Raw genomic sequence first — 14,391 nt, 5'->3', positions numbered from 1 at the left:
ATGTGGACATTTAACCCTTAAAGGAATGTTGAGAAATGAACATTCTAAAGAATATCTGGGTTCATTGAATTCAACATAGAATTTTAGAACCTTCAATTGTTGCGGAACTTAGAATGTTCAAAAACCTACACCTTTAAGGGTTAATAGAAAATAGCTCATAGATTGTTAACATGGACTAATTTCACAAAACAGTATTATACACTGATTGCATATAAGGACCAATGATTTTATTGGAAAATAATACAATTACAAGGAGATAGAACACTTGGAGCTCTTAATTACAAGATTGACTTCAATTATCAAGACATTCTATTTACAAGATACTTTATTCACCTTATAAACAACAATAATAACTTCAAAAAAATAAATAAATAAAAAGAAAATACAGAAATTAAACAAACATGTCTGAAGATCAGCAGAATGATACTGGAGGCACTGGAGGTGCTACAGCCTCAGCAGCAGAAGAGCCTCCACCGTGGCTGCAATTAGTGTTGGAGCAGCAAGCTCAACACATGCAAGAATTCCTAGCTGTGTTAGCCCCACATCTTAAGGCCAGCAATGGCACACCTGCAGAACTGGCAACAGCCACTCCACAAGTCTCGCAAAGCACCAGAGGCCGATCGAGAAGGCTATCTCCGCCATGGATTACAAGAGCACCGCTCAACTCAGCACTCACCTGTGCGAGTATCTTCAGCCACACCCATGGATATACCGGACACTGCAAATCCATTTACGGCTCAGCTGGACGTTATTCAACAACGGGCTCGGAGTGCAGGCCCCTCATGGATGGTGGATTCAGGTCCTGAGGAGAGGGCCAGAGGCATGGAGAGAGGACGACAGCGCTTCACAGCTGCCACCCCACGAGCGTATGGCCCCAGTCCGGCACATCCCGATGCAGGTCGATCTACGACATATGATGGTCCTAGGCCAAAAATGGCAACATATGAAGGGAAGGAGGACTGAGAGTCATTCTTGTTGCCTTTTTGAGAGACTAGCTCGGAAATATGAATGGAACAGTGCTGAAAGAGTCGACAAGCTGCATCAATGCCTTCGTGGGGCTGCCATGCGCTATGTATGTTCACTCCCGGAACACATCAGAGAGGACTGCACTCTGCTTAAAGAACACCTGACTCAACGGTTCGGTCAACATGACCCCCCAACAACTGTTCGCAGGAAACTTGGAGAACTGCGACAATCAAAAGAGAGTCTTCAGCTGAATTTGCAGAGGAGGTAAGGCGCCTAATAACCCTGGCCTATCCTGGTGTGGAAATGCAACTGCAAGACCAATTAGCAGCAGATGCCTTCCTTAAAGGTTTGAAAAATCAGAAATTAGCCTATGAGGTGATGAACAAGGATCCGTGCACACTAGCGGCTCAGAAGTTAGTGGAGGCACATGAACACAATTAGGCTACTGTGGGGCGAGAGCTGGACCTGAAAGGTAGAACAGCCCAGGCGTGTGTCCTGGGCTGATGATGATGATGACATGGCACCACTATCTCGTCGCATTCAAAGTCCAACCTATGTCACAGCTGATCAGTTTAAAGGACTCATTGAAAAAGTTGAGCAAATGCAGTTGACACTTACCCGTTTGCAGCCAGTCATGAGTGACCAAAGAGAGCAGAGGTACTCAGACCATCCCCCAGGAAGAGAACATAGCCCAAGCCGTGACGGAGGCCGTGGGCAGCCGCAGCAATCGCCGGAAAGTTGAGCACGGGCCAACTCAGAGTGGAGTGCAAGTGGTCTTCCAGATAGGAAACCCACACATTTGATTGGGATGTTTATGTGGCCCCAATTCATGATCGTCTTCTTTTGGGCCTGGATTTCCTCAGAGCTGCGAACGTCACAATTCAGGCCACCGGCCGTGTGTTCATTGAAGGAGAGCCAATCCCTGCAAAGATCATTGGAGGGGAGGGGCCAGACTACTCTGTTGCCCGTGTGCTGTTGGAAAAAGACATAACCCTGCCACCAGAGTGTGAATGTGTGGTGTGTGGAGAAGTTGACCACCCAAGACCAGGAATCTCCGCAGTATTGGAACCTACTAACATAACGGAGAATGTGTCCTCAGGAAGTGCTGTTACAAATATGGATGCTCGTGCTCCTGTCCGGCTGTGCAACCTCTCCCCGGATAAGGCTGCTTTGCGCAAAGGAACATGCCTTGGAATCCTGATTGAGGCATTCTCAGATGACTTACCGGTTCAGTCTGACATGGGTGTTGAAAGCAGTCTGGACAATGACCCTAAAAGCGCTCCGAAGATTGGGAGGGTAGTCACAGCCAAGGCTACTGACTTACCTGAGCATGTCCAAGCCTTGTACACTGCATCTGGAGAGATGCTCAGTCAGGAGCAGCAACAAAAATTGATCTTGTTGTTATTAAAGCACCAGGCCCTCTTTGCTGCATCTGATACAGACCTGGGCTACTTCTCTGCTGTCTCACACCAAATAGACACTGGGGCATCTAGACCAGTGCGCCAGCCAGCAAGGCGAACCCCTTTGGGATTTCAAGATGAAGAAAAGAATCACCTTCAGTCCATGCTAGAAGCAGGAGTAGTTACTCCTTCATCATCCGAATGAGCATCACCCGTAGTGCTAGTCCGTAAAAAGGATGAAGGTGTGCGTTGGTGCGTGGACTACCGCCGTCTAAATAGCTTGACAACCAAGGATGCATATCTTCTGTCTTCTCCACTCTTGATCTACAAAGTGGATATTGGCAGATCGCCCTAGACGAAAAAGATCGGGGAAAGACAGCATTCATCACAAAGTATGGCTTATACGAGTACACCAGGATGCCTTTTGGGTTGTGTAATGCCCCTGGGAGTTTTCAGAGGGCAATGGAGTTAGCCCTGCGTGGACTCCAATGGGACACACTACTAATATACCTTGACGACATCATTATCCTGGGCAAAGATGTGGAAGAGAGCCTGGAGCGTCTTACGGAAGTCTTTGAAAGATTGCAAAGTTATGGGCTAAAACTGAAACCTTCAAAATGTCAGCTTTTGATGGAGGAAGTCCTATTCTTGGGGCATGTTGTTAGTGGCGAAGGCATACGCCCTAATTCAGCACTGGTTAGGGATGTACAGGATTGGCCACACCCTTCAAGCAAACGGGAACTCCAAGCTTTCCTGGGCCTGTGCAACTATTACAGAACATTTGTCCGATCCTTTGCAGAACTAGCAAGCCCTTTGACACGTCTTTTAAGGAAGGAAATCCAGTTCCAGTGGGGGGAGGAGCAGAAAAAAGCCTTCCTGCACTTGAAGGAAAAGCTTACATCCTCTCCAATACTGGCTTACCCTACTAGCGAGGGGAAATTTGTCCTTGACACAGATGCATCAAACCACAGCATTGGAGCTGTACTGTCCCAATATATCAGTGGGGAGAAGAATGAGTAATTTTCTATGCCAGCAGCCACTTAACACCAACTCAGCATAGATACTGTGTAACCAGACGGGAATTACTCGCTGTGGTTAAATTCTCCCGTCAGTTTCGCCATTATCTTCTTGGCAAAAGGTTCCTGTTGCGGACCGATCACAACAGCTTGGTATGGCTTTTCAGGTTTAAGAACCCAGAAGGGCAATTAGCAAGATGGCTAGAAGAGATGAGCCAGTACGACAGAACTGCCCACACGAGATGAAGTGTCTCTTGAAAGTCCGGCTGTGAGGAAGTACTGGTGGGAAAAGGCAGACAGAGGACAACCCCATTACTTGCTTTTAATACCAACCTCAATGCAAGAAGAATTCATCAGGGCTTTCCATGATCCGCCTCAAGGGGGCCACCTGGGAATCGGCAAAACTTTACAGCGCCTCAAACAAAGCTATCACTGGTATGGGATGGCGGGTGGTGTGGAACTCTTCATACATAAATGCCAGAGCTGTGCAGCACTCAAGACTGCTGGACCAACAAAGAAACCAGCGCTGCAGTGTTACTAGGCTGGAGGACCCTTGGACCGCTTTCATTTGGACATGCTTGGTCCCTTCCCTGTATCAGCGGCAGGTAACAGGTATATCCTGGTTGTAATAGACCAGTTCACACGGTGGGTTGAAGCTTATGGTGTACCAGATCAAGGAGCAGAGACTACAGCCAGAAGACTGGTGTATGACTTTATCTCACGGTTTGGGTGCCCCCTGGAACTCCATAGTAATCAGGGTCGCAACTTTGAGAGCACTCTTTTCAAGATGTTATGCCAGCTTCTCGAGATCACTAAAACCAGGACTACGCCATACCACCCTGCTTCAAATGGCCAGGACTCTCCTACAGATGATTCGCTGTTATGTGGACCAGGACCAAAAGAACTGGGATGAACATCTTCAACTGCTTACTGCGGCCTATCGCAGTACTAAGAATGTGAGCACAGGATTCAGCCCAAACAGACTCATGCTAGGCAGAGAGGTCCATCAACCACACGACATATGGTCAGGAGCAGCAGAACTCAAAAGGGACAAGAACGAGGTTCCGGAGTTCCTGAGTGAACTGCAGCAGGGCCTGAAAGAGGCACAGGAAGCCGCTAGGGAACACCTAAAAGCTGCTCAAGAACGACAGAAGCGGAGCTATGATGTCAGAGCTAAAGGGAAACCATATGCTGTTGGAGATTTGGTCTATGTCAAGGACAGTACCAAGAAAAAGGGATTTAGCCCTAAGCTCCAGCCTCCATGGAAAGGCCCCTGCATCATTGCCTCTTGCTTGGGTCCATGCTGTAAGAAGTAATTGGGAAGCGAGATAGGAAGATCCTGCACCATGACCGTCTGAAGCCCTATACAGCTGACATGATACCTGGATGGATACGACGAAAAAGGCACGAGATTCTCCAGAGAGACCAGCCCCCACAGCGTGCTATCGACTCGCTTGATGAACCCAGCAGTCAGCCAAAGAATTCCTCTAGCTCTGCGGATGAGGAAACGGGACAAGTGGAGCATGAAGGTCGCGGACGTCAAAGAACTGCGCAACGGCACCGTCAGGCCCGCAAGAAAGCCTGTCAACCCACCCCGATGGAAAGGGCGCCACTGAACCAGCCTGACAGCGTTCCGATACCCTCGCAGCACCTGACCACTTCACGAGGTCGTGAGGTCCGTCCCCCTGTCCGTTACCAATTATAAATGGACTCCCATCATTACAATTAGTTGTGACACATTATGCTAATGCTTTAACGACTCATTTATTCTTTGACTTTTATTAATGATGATTGGTAGTTTTCATTAGTTACCATGTTAAAATGTGTTAAGTTTACATTTGAGTTTGAACTTGCATTTGTACTGAAGGGACTCAGTATTCTTGGAGGGGGGCAGTGTAATGTATGCCTGCTTTTAGTTCAGTTAACAATGTTAGTGCAGTATCTTATCTGGCCGGTAGGGTCTGAATGTAATGTTCTTATAGTGTGTGTACACGGAAGTCTGCTCTTATCAGTTTTTGATAGCTGCATATTGCCCACCATATGGCCCTGGCGAGATAACTCTCCCTCGTCGGAGCTAGGTGACTTTTGCAGCCCTGTTGTAATGCTACATACTTCATTAAACAACTCAACTTTACATTGGGATTCATGTCGTGTCATTAACCTTGCCTCGGAGACTGTGAGTACGATATATCCATTGATTGATGGCAAGATGGGAGTTCTGAGCTAGCCAGCTAGCTAACTAGTATATCCAGTAGACACTTTAATGATTAGACAAAAGTAAAGACACGACAATATATTTTATTTAAGACGTTTTAATACTTTTTAAGGATCCGCGGAGACCCTGTGAATGTTTCCAGGTGTTCCTGAGAACTTGTGCTCCTTAAGCAATTCTTAATGTACTTGAGTACAGAGAAACTTTTCTCACAAGCTACCTGTGTCACAGGCAGAGTAAGAAGAAATTTGTAGCCTAAGCCAAGGATGTGATAGGCATCTGTCAAGAGGTTGGACCGTGTAAGAAGTTGGTAGCAGCACATTGGGCATTCTTTGCAAGATTTGCAGGTGCTGTTTTTTTTATTTCTGCCTCTTCCCAAACATCTGGGTCATCCTCTGCAATCCTGACTTGATACTCCTCAAGAACAGATTGTTTAAGATGTGGCCATTGGGCTGCCAGACACTTTAGCTCACTTTGCAAATTAGCAGGAGTTGTCCTGCTATCAAACCTGAGAAAGCATTTGCTCATCTCCTGAAATGCAGTAGGCCTATCAGGCAAGCCTGTTGAAGAAATTTCTACAAAGTTTCTTGGATCAAAGAGAGCCAAGTCCGCATAGAAGGAACCATGGGTTAAAAAGCGCCTATGGATGCTCTCTGTGACTGTCCATCACCTGGTTATGAACTTTTGCTTCTTGCCTTCTCACCAGCCATCATCTTTTTTCTTCTCCTTTTCTCTGGAAGCATTTCCTCCAGTTCAAGGTCACAATCCTCTTCAGACAGTGTTGTATCTGCCCACTGAACAAAAACATCAGCAGCTTTCTTCACTGACTCAAAATCTCTTGACATGTTCTTCAGAGCATCTTCGGTGGTCAGAACCATTTAATGAGCAAACAAGATGTCTACACCATGTGTCTGCAGGTATTTTGAGAGTGGTGTTGTGACTTCAAAAATCCTAAGGAAAAGCTGAGCAGTTAGAACTGTTTCATATCATATTAAACTCTCCAAGTACCCTTTTGCTTTGACACGCGCTGTTGTTTTCAGGTTTTCCTGGCCCTGACACCTGTCCAGTGTCCTGAGCAGGGCTGGGCGATAAAACGATAACGATATGTATCGCGATAGACACGTGATCAATATCAATAGAAAATATATATATATATATATATATATATATATATATATATATATATATATATATATTTCCCCATTGTAATAAACCAGAACAAAGATTCTATTCTAGCTCCGCTTTGAACCCACTCGTTTGCGAAGCAAGGTTGGTTGGTCGGTCCTCTGCTGCTACCTAGCAACGTATGGAGTGACACACTAATAGCCAGTCATGAAGCAGTATCAAGCTTGGTTGTGCCATCTCGTCTCGTGCACGGCCTCTTGAACCAGCGTGGTGTGAGACGTAAAACATGTGCACGACTGCGAACGAAGACATAGTTGATAAAAAAGGAAAGGTCAGTTCACCTGTTTGGCAGTTTTTTTGGATATTATAAGTCGGACCGCACTCAGACAAATGTGGTGTGTAAATTGTGCAGGACAGCCGTCCCCACCAAGAGCGGCAATACGATGAACTTGTTCTATCACCTCAGCCGCTCTCACCCCTTGGAACATAGCCGTGTGCAAAAACGACCAACACAATCCGTTGCAAGACCGAAGCAACAGACCACTATGGAAAGGTATGGGAAGGTAGGGGTCATTAAAATGAGAGCAGTATCTGAAGTAATGAAAGAAGACCAAGGCCAATCACAGGCAGAAGCTTCTGAGGGAGTAGCAGAGCAAGGGGCAGAAGGTGGAGCTGTGGCTGCCACTGGACCACCTCCACCACTGGGCGAGAAGAAGCAACGCAAGTCATTAGGGAGCTTCTTAAAAAAGCAGTGTCAAGAAGAGGATGCCTTGCCTCTAACTGAAGAACAAAAAGTGGAGAGTGAGCTGGAAAGGTACCTGATGTGCCCTGATGCAGACAGTGAGTCTGAACCCCTGGACTGGTGGCGGCTCCATGAACACAACTCAGCTGGCGAAAAAGTACTTGTGTATCCCAGCCACCAGTACCCCCTCAGAGAGAATTTTTAGTACTGTATTGTTACGTGCACTAGGGCAGCTTTAAAACCAGAGATGGTCAACCAGCTGGTGTTCCTTGCACAAAACCTTAATTGAAAATATACTTGTGTTGAATGGTTCAGTTATGATTAGACTAAGAATAACTTGAAGATTTACCTATTCATATTTCTATACTGGTTTATATTACCATTACTGTGTTGGCTATCAGGTTTGTTTTTTATCTTACAGATGTCTACCTCAGTTTTGCTTTAATGTCTCCTATGTTTACAAAACACTGCACATAATTGAAACATGTCAGTCACCGGAGGGTGAATCGGCAAGTGAACTTTTTTGCACAAAACTTGCAATAACAATATACCGGTACTTGAATAGTTCAAGGGTGTTTAGAGTAAGAATAGCTTGAAGAGCTACTTTTTCAAATGTCTATGCTGACTTCAATGTTACTGTACTGGCAGCTGGCAGGTTTGATTTTTATGTTATAGATGTAAAGTCTACCTCAGTTTTACTTTTTTGGTTTTACAAAACACATATTTCAAAGCATTTCATTCACCAGAAAGTGAATCAGCTTGTGAACATCCTAGCACTAAAGCTGCAGTTAAAATATATTTATTGTGGCACCTTAATGTGAAGACACAATTGTTAAGTGTTCATTGTGATTTTAATTTTAATTTATTTGGGTGTTTTTCATGGTTGTGTTGCCATTTCTGAGGTGATTCAAATCAGAGGAAGGTTACATTTAAAATAAAAAATGTTTAAATGTAGTATATTTTTCTCCTGGTCCCTATTTTAAAATTTCAATAATTATCGATATTGACCAATATGAAACACTTATATTGTGATACAGTTTTTAGCCATATCGCCCAGCCCTAGTCCTGAGGACGTCAATGTAGACACACTGGTCTGGCTTTCCAAAGGACCCAAAAATCCTCTTCAAAGCAACATCCTTGGCCCACCACCTTGTTTCTCTGATAGCGGAAAGGCGCTTGTGTCGACTGTCCTGGCTTCCTTGCGCCCACACATTCATCCTTTGGTATGACTCACGGAAAAAGACAGCAATATCATTCAATAGTGACAATAAGGATCCACTGGAGAGGGACACTTCAGTTGTGTCAGCCAGAAGCAAGTTTAGCACATGTGCATAACACCATACATGCACTTGGTTTGGCGCTTTAGAGGACAACAGTGTAGAAAAACCTTTGTATTTTCCTTGCATATTTGATGCACCATCAGTGGCGTTACTGACACAGTTGCTGATTTCCAAGTTACATTTTTCAATCACATCTTCAAGCATCAGAACAAAATATTGTCCAGTAGATGCTTCACATTTCACCACTGCAAAAAGCCTTTCCTGTACTGTCTTTGACATACCTCAGAACTATAGAGCACTGCTCTTGGGATGTGATGTCTTGGGTTGTGTCAATCTGCACAGAAAACATCCCAGCTTTAGTTACCTCTTTTGCAATAGTCTCCCGAATTAACTGCTACACTGTGACTTTGATTACAGTTGTTTTTGACAGAAATTTTTACAACAGAACCTCAACCTTTAGCCTGGGTTTCATGGATCTTCGTACTTTTTTCTTTGCACGCTGTGAGATGTTCCTTCATGCATACATCATAATTTCCCAAGAAGAATGATTAGCTCTAAAAAATTCCCATGATCAGTGCTCATGTCATCCAGAGTGTAAGCTGCTTCAGACTGTTTCCCTCTGTAGCTAAGTCCTCTCTTGCCAATGACCTTAACTATGTCTACTACACGTTCCAACACCTGCCGTCTCTTCAGCTCTTGATCTCCATGGGCCACTACTTGGGGACCATGAAGCAGACTGGCTATATCAGCTTTTGATGCCTGTAAAAAATAAGCTTCAGCACACAGCCTGTGCATGTTACTCCTTTCATGCTCCTCTACTCCTTGACTGACATGCTTCCAGTCCTGCATTGGACTTATCAAGGGATTTGTTTCACCTGGCTTGGCAAATGCTAAACTGTACAATATAACGTGATTCTCCTCACAGTATGTGAGCCATTTGCGGTTGGTACCATCTTTACAACTGAACACTCTCCTTAGAGACAGGTTTTTAGGCTTTTTTTTTAGACTGTTTGCAACATAATGATGTAGAGCAGCTCAAACTCAAATGAGCTTGGGGCCAATTCTGCCAACGTCATCTGATTGGAGGGCCGGCTATTTCTGAAAATGCAATGTTCTTTTTTTCAAATACCACAACAAACTGCAAACAGAAAGTGCAAGTGTTTTTATCTAGTTTTAGACACCTGTGCTAGCAACCTTATCTTAGAGCATCCTGGGACATCCTGGCACTTCCCTGCACTCTCCCAGTCATCTTTTTTTATAAACTGATAGGTAGTGCTAGCTACTAGCTAGTGCATCCTTGTGAGCCAGAACCAAACTGACAACTAGCATAGCAACCTGTAGTGCTAGATAGCAGGGATAGTGTGGGTACCTGATATGCATGGGTTACCAGATCTGCATGATTACGTCACAAAATAAATAAAATACATTCTGATTGGTCTATTAGCCGTTGCACTTCCAGAATTTCATTGGTCAGAATGTTGTTTGCTGTTCGATAATTCGCCTGAGTTTATTGTTTTCTGTTGAAGGACCCAACGTACAGGAAGGAATGCAAGTGTCTGAAATATTGAACTAGCCGGCAAGCCGCCCAATCACCCAAACACCGATAGGCCTACCTACCGTTTTTGTAATATAAACAAATAAAACATTGCAGTATTAAATTGCAAACTTCTAGCCTGTCAAACCTTGAAATACAGCTAGCCACCAAACATTGTGAAATGTTAATGTTTGTAGAACAGCATGTGTCCAGGCCTCTGAGGAACTTCCCAGGAAAGACAATAGAAGCTGGCCAGACTTGACGTCACCCAAAAGGCCACATCCCCCACACACACCACACCTTTACCTTGCATATTCATACTAGTAGGTCACTCCTTCTCTTTGTGTGTAACTTTAAATATGGTAGACTGTTTCTGTATAGTCAGAGAAGTCAGAGAATACTGAGAATCTGGTGAAATCCATGATGGGGTGAAACAAACATGTACTTCTCTCCCTTGAGGGCCACTGGCCCCTCATTGAAAAGAATAAAGCCTGGATCCTGATCTTGCATCGTCCTGATTGAGTCTTAAGAGAAATATGGTAGTAAAAATATACTATCACCATCAAACATCGATGTATGTATGTATTTCCAACCTCTTACGTCTGTCACTTAATATTCATTTCTATACGAACCAAGACGGCAGATTCCTAAAGAAACACAAGCACCCACACGTGTATCTAAATTAGCTATGTAACAAAAAATACATGTTACCGTGACTCAAAGAGCTAAACAGTGTTAAAGGCTGCGTGTAGAAATCCGCTTGGAGCTCCAGTGGAAATTTGAATTGCGAACTTCTAGCCTGTCAAACCTTGAAATACAGAACTACCCAGCTAGCCACCAAAACATGCAGTCTTACCTACTGTTTGTAATTTAAAGAAAACATTTGTTGCAGTAGGCTCCTAAATTGCAAACTTCTAGCCTGTTAATATATACGGCTCTTCTATTTCTTATCCTGCACTGCCACCTAATTATATATATATTATCGCTTACAGCCCGACAACATTCGTCAGTGAATCTTTATGGGCACAACCCTCCTACCTGACATGAGGTTAAAACGAGACCCTCGATATATCAGACATTACAATTTCTGTAATATGATTTACATGCAAACATCTTTTACTCCATCCCCCACTCTTGAAACTTTTGTGTATGCTTGTTTGGCGTGCCTGTGTGTGTGTGGCACAGAAAGTAGCCTACTGGCGCTGCAAAGGTGAATAGATTGTAGAAAAGCCAAAAAAGTTGTAGTATTGTTATAAAACCTTTAAAATCTCTAAACAATCACAAGAAGGGCAGTTCATCACAGTTCATCCATTGCAACTGGATTGATGAAAGGTCACTTACACCTGTAGGCTACATTGTATTTGGGAAAAGCAGAAGGTATCAGAATAATGTTATATTTTTATTTATTTATTTATTAATAAACAAAAACATCTCTGTCAGTTCCATGCAGTTTTCAACAGCTATCAAAAACAAAGGTCATTTTTGTATGGATGGATTTTTTGTGAATGTTTCTTCTTCTACATAAGATTTTAATCATCTTTAGTTCATGTGATACTTTATTGTCAATGCACAAATTAAGTAAGCTTACCAGTAGTCTGAAACGAAATGCAGTGGTGCAAATAACTGACATGTCCAAATGGGCCTTCATGAAATGCGTCGCTAGACTGTTCATACACATTTTAACGGGCCAAGTTGAAGAGCTGTTGTCCGTTATTGTTCGTGCAAATATAGGCTGATTCATGTTCCCTTGCATTGTGTAACTGAGGTCCATGGTTAGTCTGGCTTTCACCATACCAAGCTCAATCTTTTAAGAAATCAAAAAATAAATCGCCGGCAGATCAGGCTGGATTCACCCAGCCTAGTCCATGGTAGGCGCCCGATATTGTTCAATTTTCCGATTGAGATATCCATGCTCTGGCTATTCTAAATGAAAAAAAAAAAAAAATCAGGGAGTTATGACAAAACCGTAACTGTTAACAAACTAGATCCTAATAGAAAGCTGTTAGCTTCCCTAAGCTACAGGTAGGCCTATAAGGTAGGCCTATTTACAACATAAATTGTCAATAGGCTATGCTGGCGACATATAAAATCTCATTTGGAAACCAATGGCTTACGCCTTACAGTATCAAGCGGACTTAAGCTGCCACATCGTGGCGAAAAGTTTTAATAAAATTCACGCAGCTCCATGAATCACGGAAAGCGCGAATGAAGTAGTCACTTCTAAATGGGACCCACTACACAGTAGCTTAAGGTGTGTTGCTAAAGCAGCCATAATGAAATGAAGGTGTCATTGTTTGGGTACTTCACACACACGTGCTTTTTAATTTCACAGACTACAACTACCAAGCTGGAATCAAAGCACATCGATTCCCCTCTCACACCCTGCACGCACTTAAAACAAAATAAACAGGCGTCTCAGTCTCACGCATGTATAGGCAAAACTGTATCAGACCGGTGTAACGTTGGTAAATCTTCCATTGCACAGAATGATTTTTGTAGCACGTGCAACAAATGACAGTCGAAAGATACAATTACAGTGCTGCTAATTTGCTTGGTATAACCGCATTTATAGTTTTCTACAAATGCAATCAATCAAATTGGCCTCCATCCATCACTCAACCAACGCTAACGGTAACATTACCTAGGTCCTTATTGATATTATAAGATTAACGTACCTGCAGTAAAAACCAAGCATGTCCAATAAACATCCTCAGATTTATTTCGGCTTCAAGAAGAAATGGAAATTACATTTCATGTGAACATCGTCCTATCCTCATTAGACGTTCTCTGCGGTACAGTCCTTGTAGGAAGCGTCCATTGTTTTTCCAACCCACTTTTAACTTCCAACAAAATTACGTCTCACTGCAACGATGCGCCATCTAGTGGACAAACGACTACTTATCGCCAATACTGGAAATGCAGCCATGAAGATGATGATGAATATTTATTTTGGCTTTCTTTTAATCCTACTGAATTTGTAATTATGTATCGGCCGTTCTAATACCGATAGTATGTGGGTGCCTGTGTGTGTGTGCATGTGTATATGTGTGCACCGCCATCTACAGGCCAATGAGTGTACACATAACCTAATTTTTTTTAGACCCCCCCCATGGATGAAATTCTACGAAACTTGGCATACCCCCAGAGAATGCCAGGTCAATCATACACATAAAATTTGGTGCAGTTCTGAACATCTTAACTGAAGATAGGGGCGATTAAAGCAGAATAATATTGCATTTTCATTTTTTACCGGGGGGGTGCAAATCACAAATGAGTGATTATGGGCCAGGTTGATGTGGGCCCGTGAGACCCACATACCATAAAAGATTCTTCATCCTCAGTGCCACGGTTCAGGTAGTTATTTAGGAAAAACTGCTTTTTGGGAGTGGCCCCCGGGGACGAAACAAAATTTTTCCGTAAAAGTCTAGTGGGGCTACATACCCACCAAATTTCATGTGCCCCGGTGGTTCGGTGTCCCGGGTATCGTTGACCAAAAATTCAGGAAGTAGATGACGAAAAAAAAAAAAAAAACTTTGACAATCCCTATATGACCGCTTCGCTAGCGGCGGTCATAATAAATGGTTGGTTACATGTTCAAATAACTAATATGTGTGACTAAAGATGCAGAGAGAGAGAGAGAGACCTGCAATGTTCCACACTGGCCTGGTCCCAACTATAGATGATTATTCTAAAATATATTGCCATAAAGAACATACAGTGCCTATAAAAAACAATACAATAATGTTCAAAAAAACCCTTTTAATGTTAAAGTGAAAGCAGTTTTCTACAAAGTAATGTTAATTCATTAATAATATAGAATGCAAAATATATAGTGTGCGTGGATAGGTCTCAATAAATCTTGCACATCTGGATACTACAAAGTTACTATTTTAATTTTACATTTTTCTTGGCAAAACTGCTCAAGCTCTGTCTGGTTGGAAGAGGATAAGGTGTGAACAGCCATTTTCAAGTCCAGCCACAGATTTTTATAGGATTGAGGTCTGGGATTTGACTCTCCAGAACATTAACCTTTTAAACCAAATCTTTAAACCTGTGTAGTTTACCCTGTATGCTTCGGCTCATTGTTTTGCTGGAAAGTAAATGTTCTCCAAAATC

The sequence above is a fragment of the Alosa sapidissima genome, chromosome 12, assembly GCF_018492685.1.
Source record: "Alosa sapidissima isolate fAloSap1 chromosome 12, fAloSap1.pri, whole genome shotgun sequence".
NCBI lineage: Eukaryota > Metazoa > Chordata > Actinopteri > Clupeiformes > Clupeidae > Alosa > Alosa sapidissima.
Note: the sequence above shows the minus strand (reverse complement) of the source record.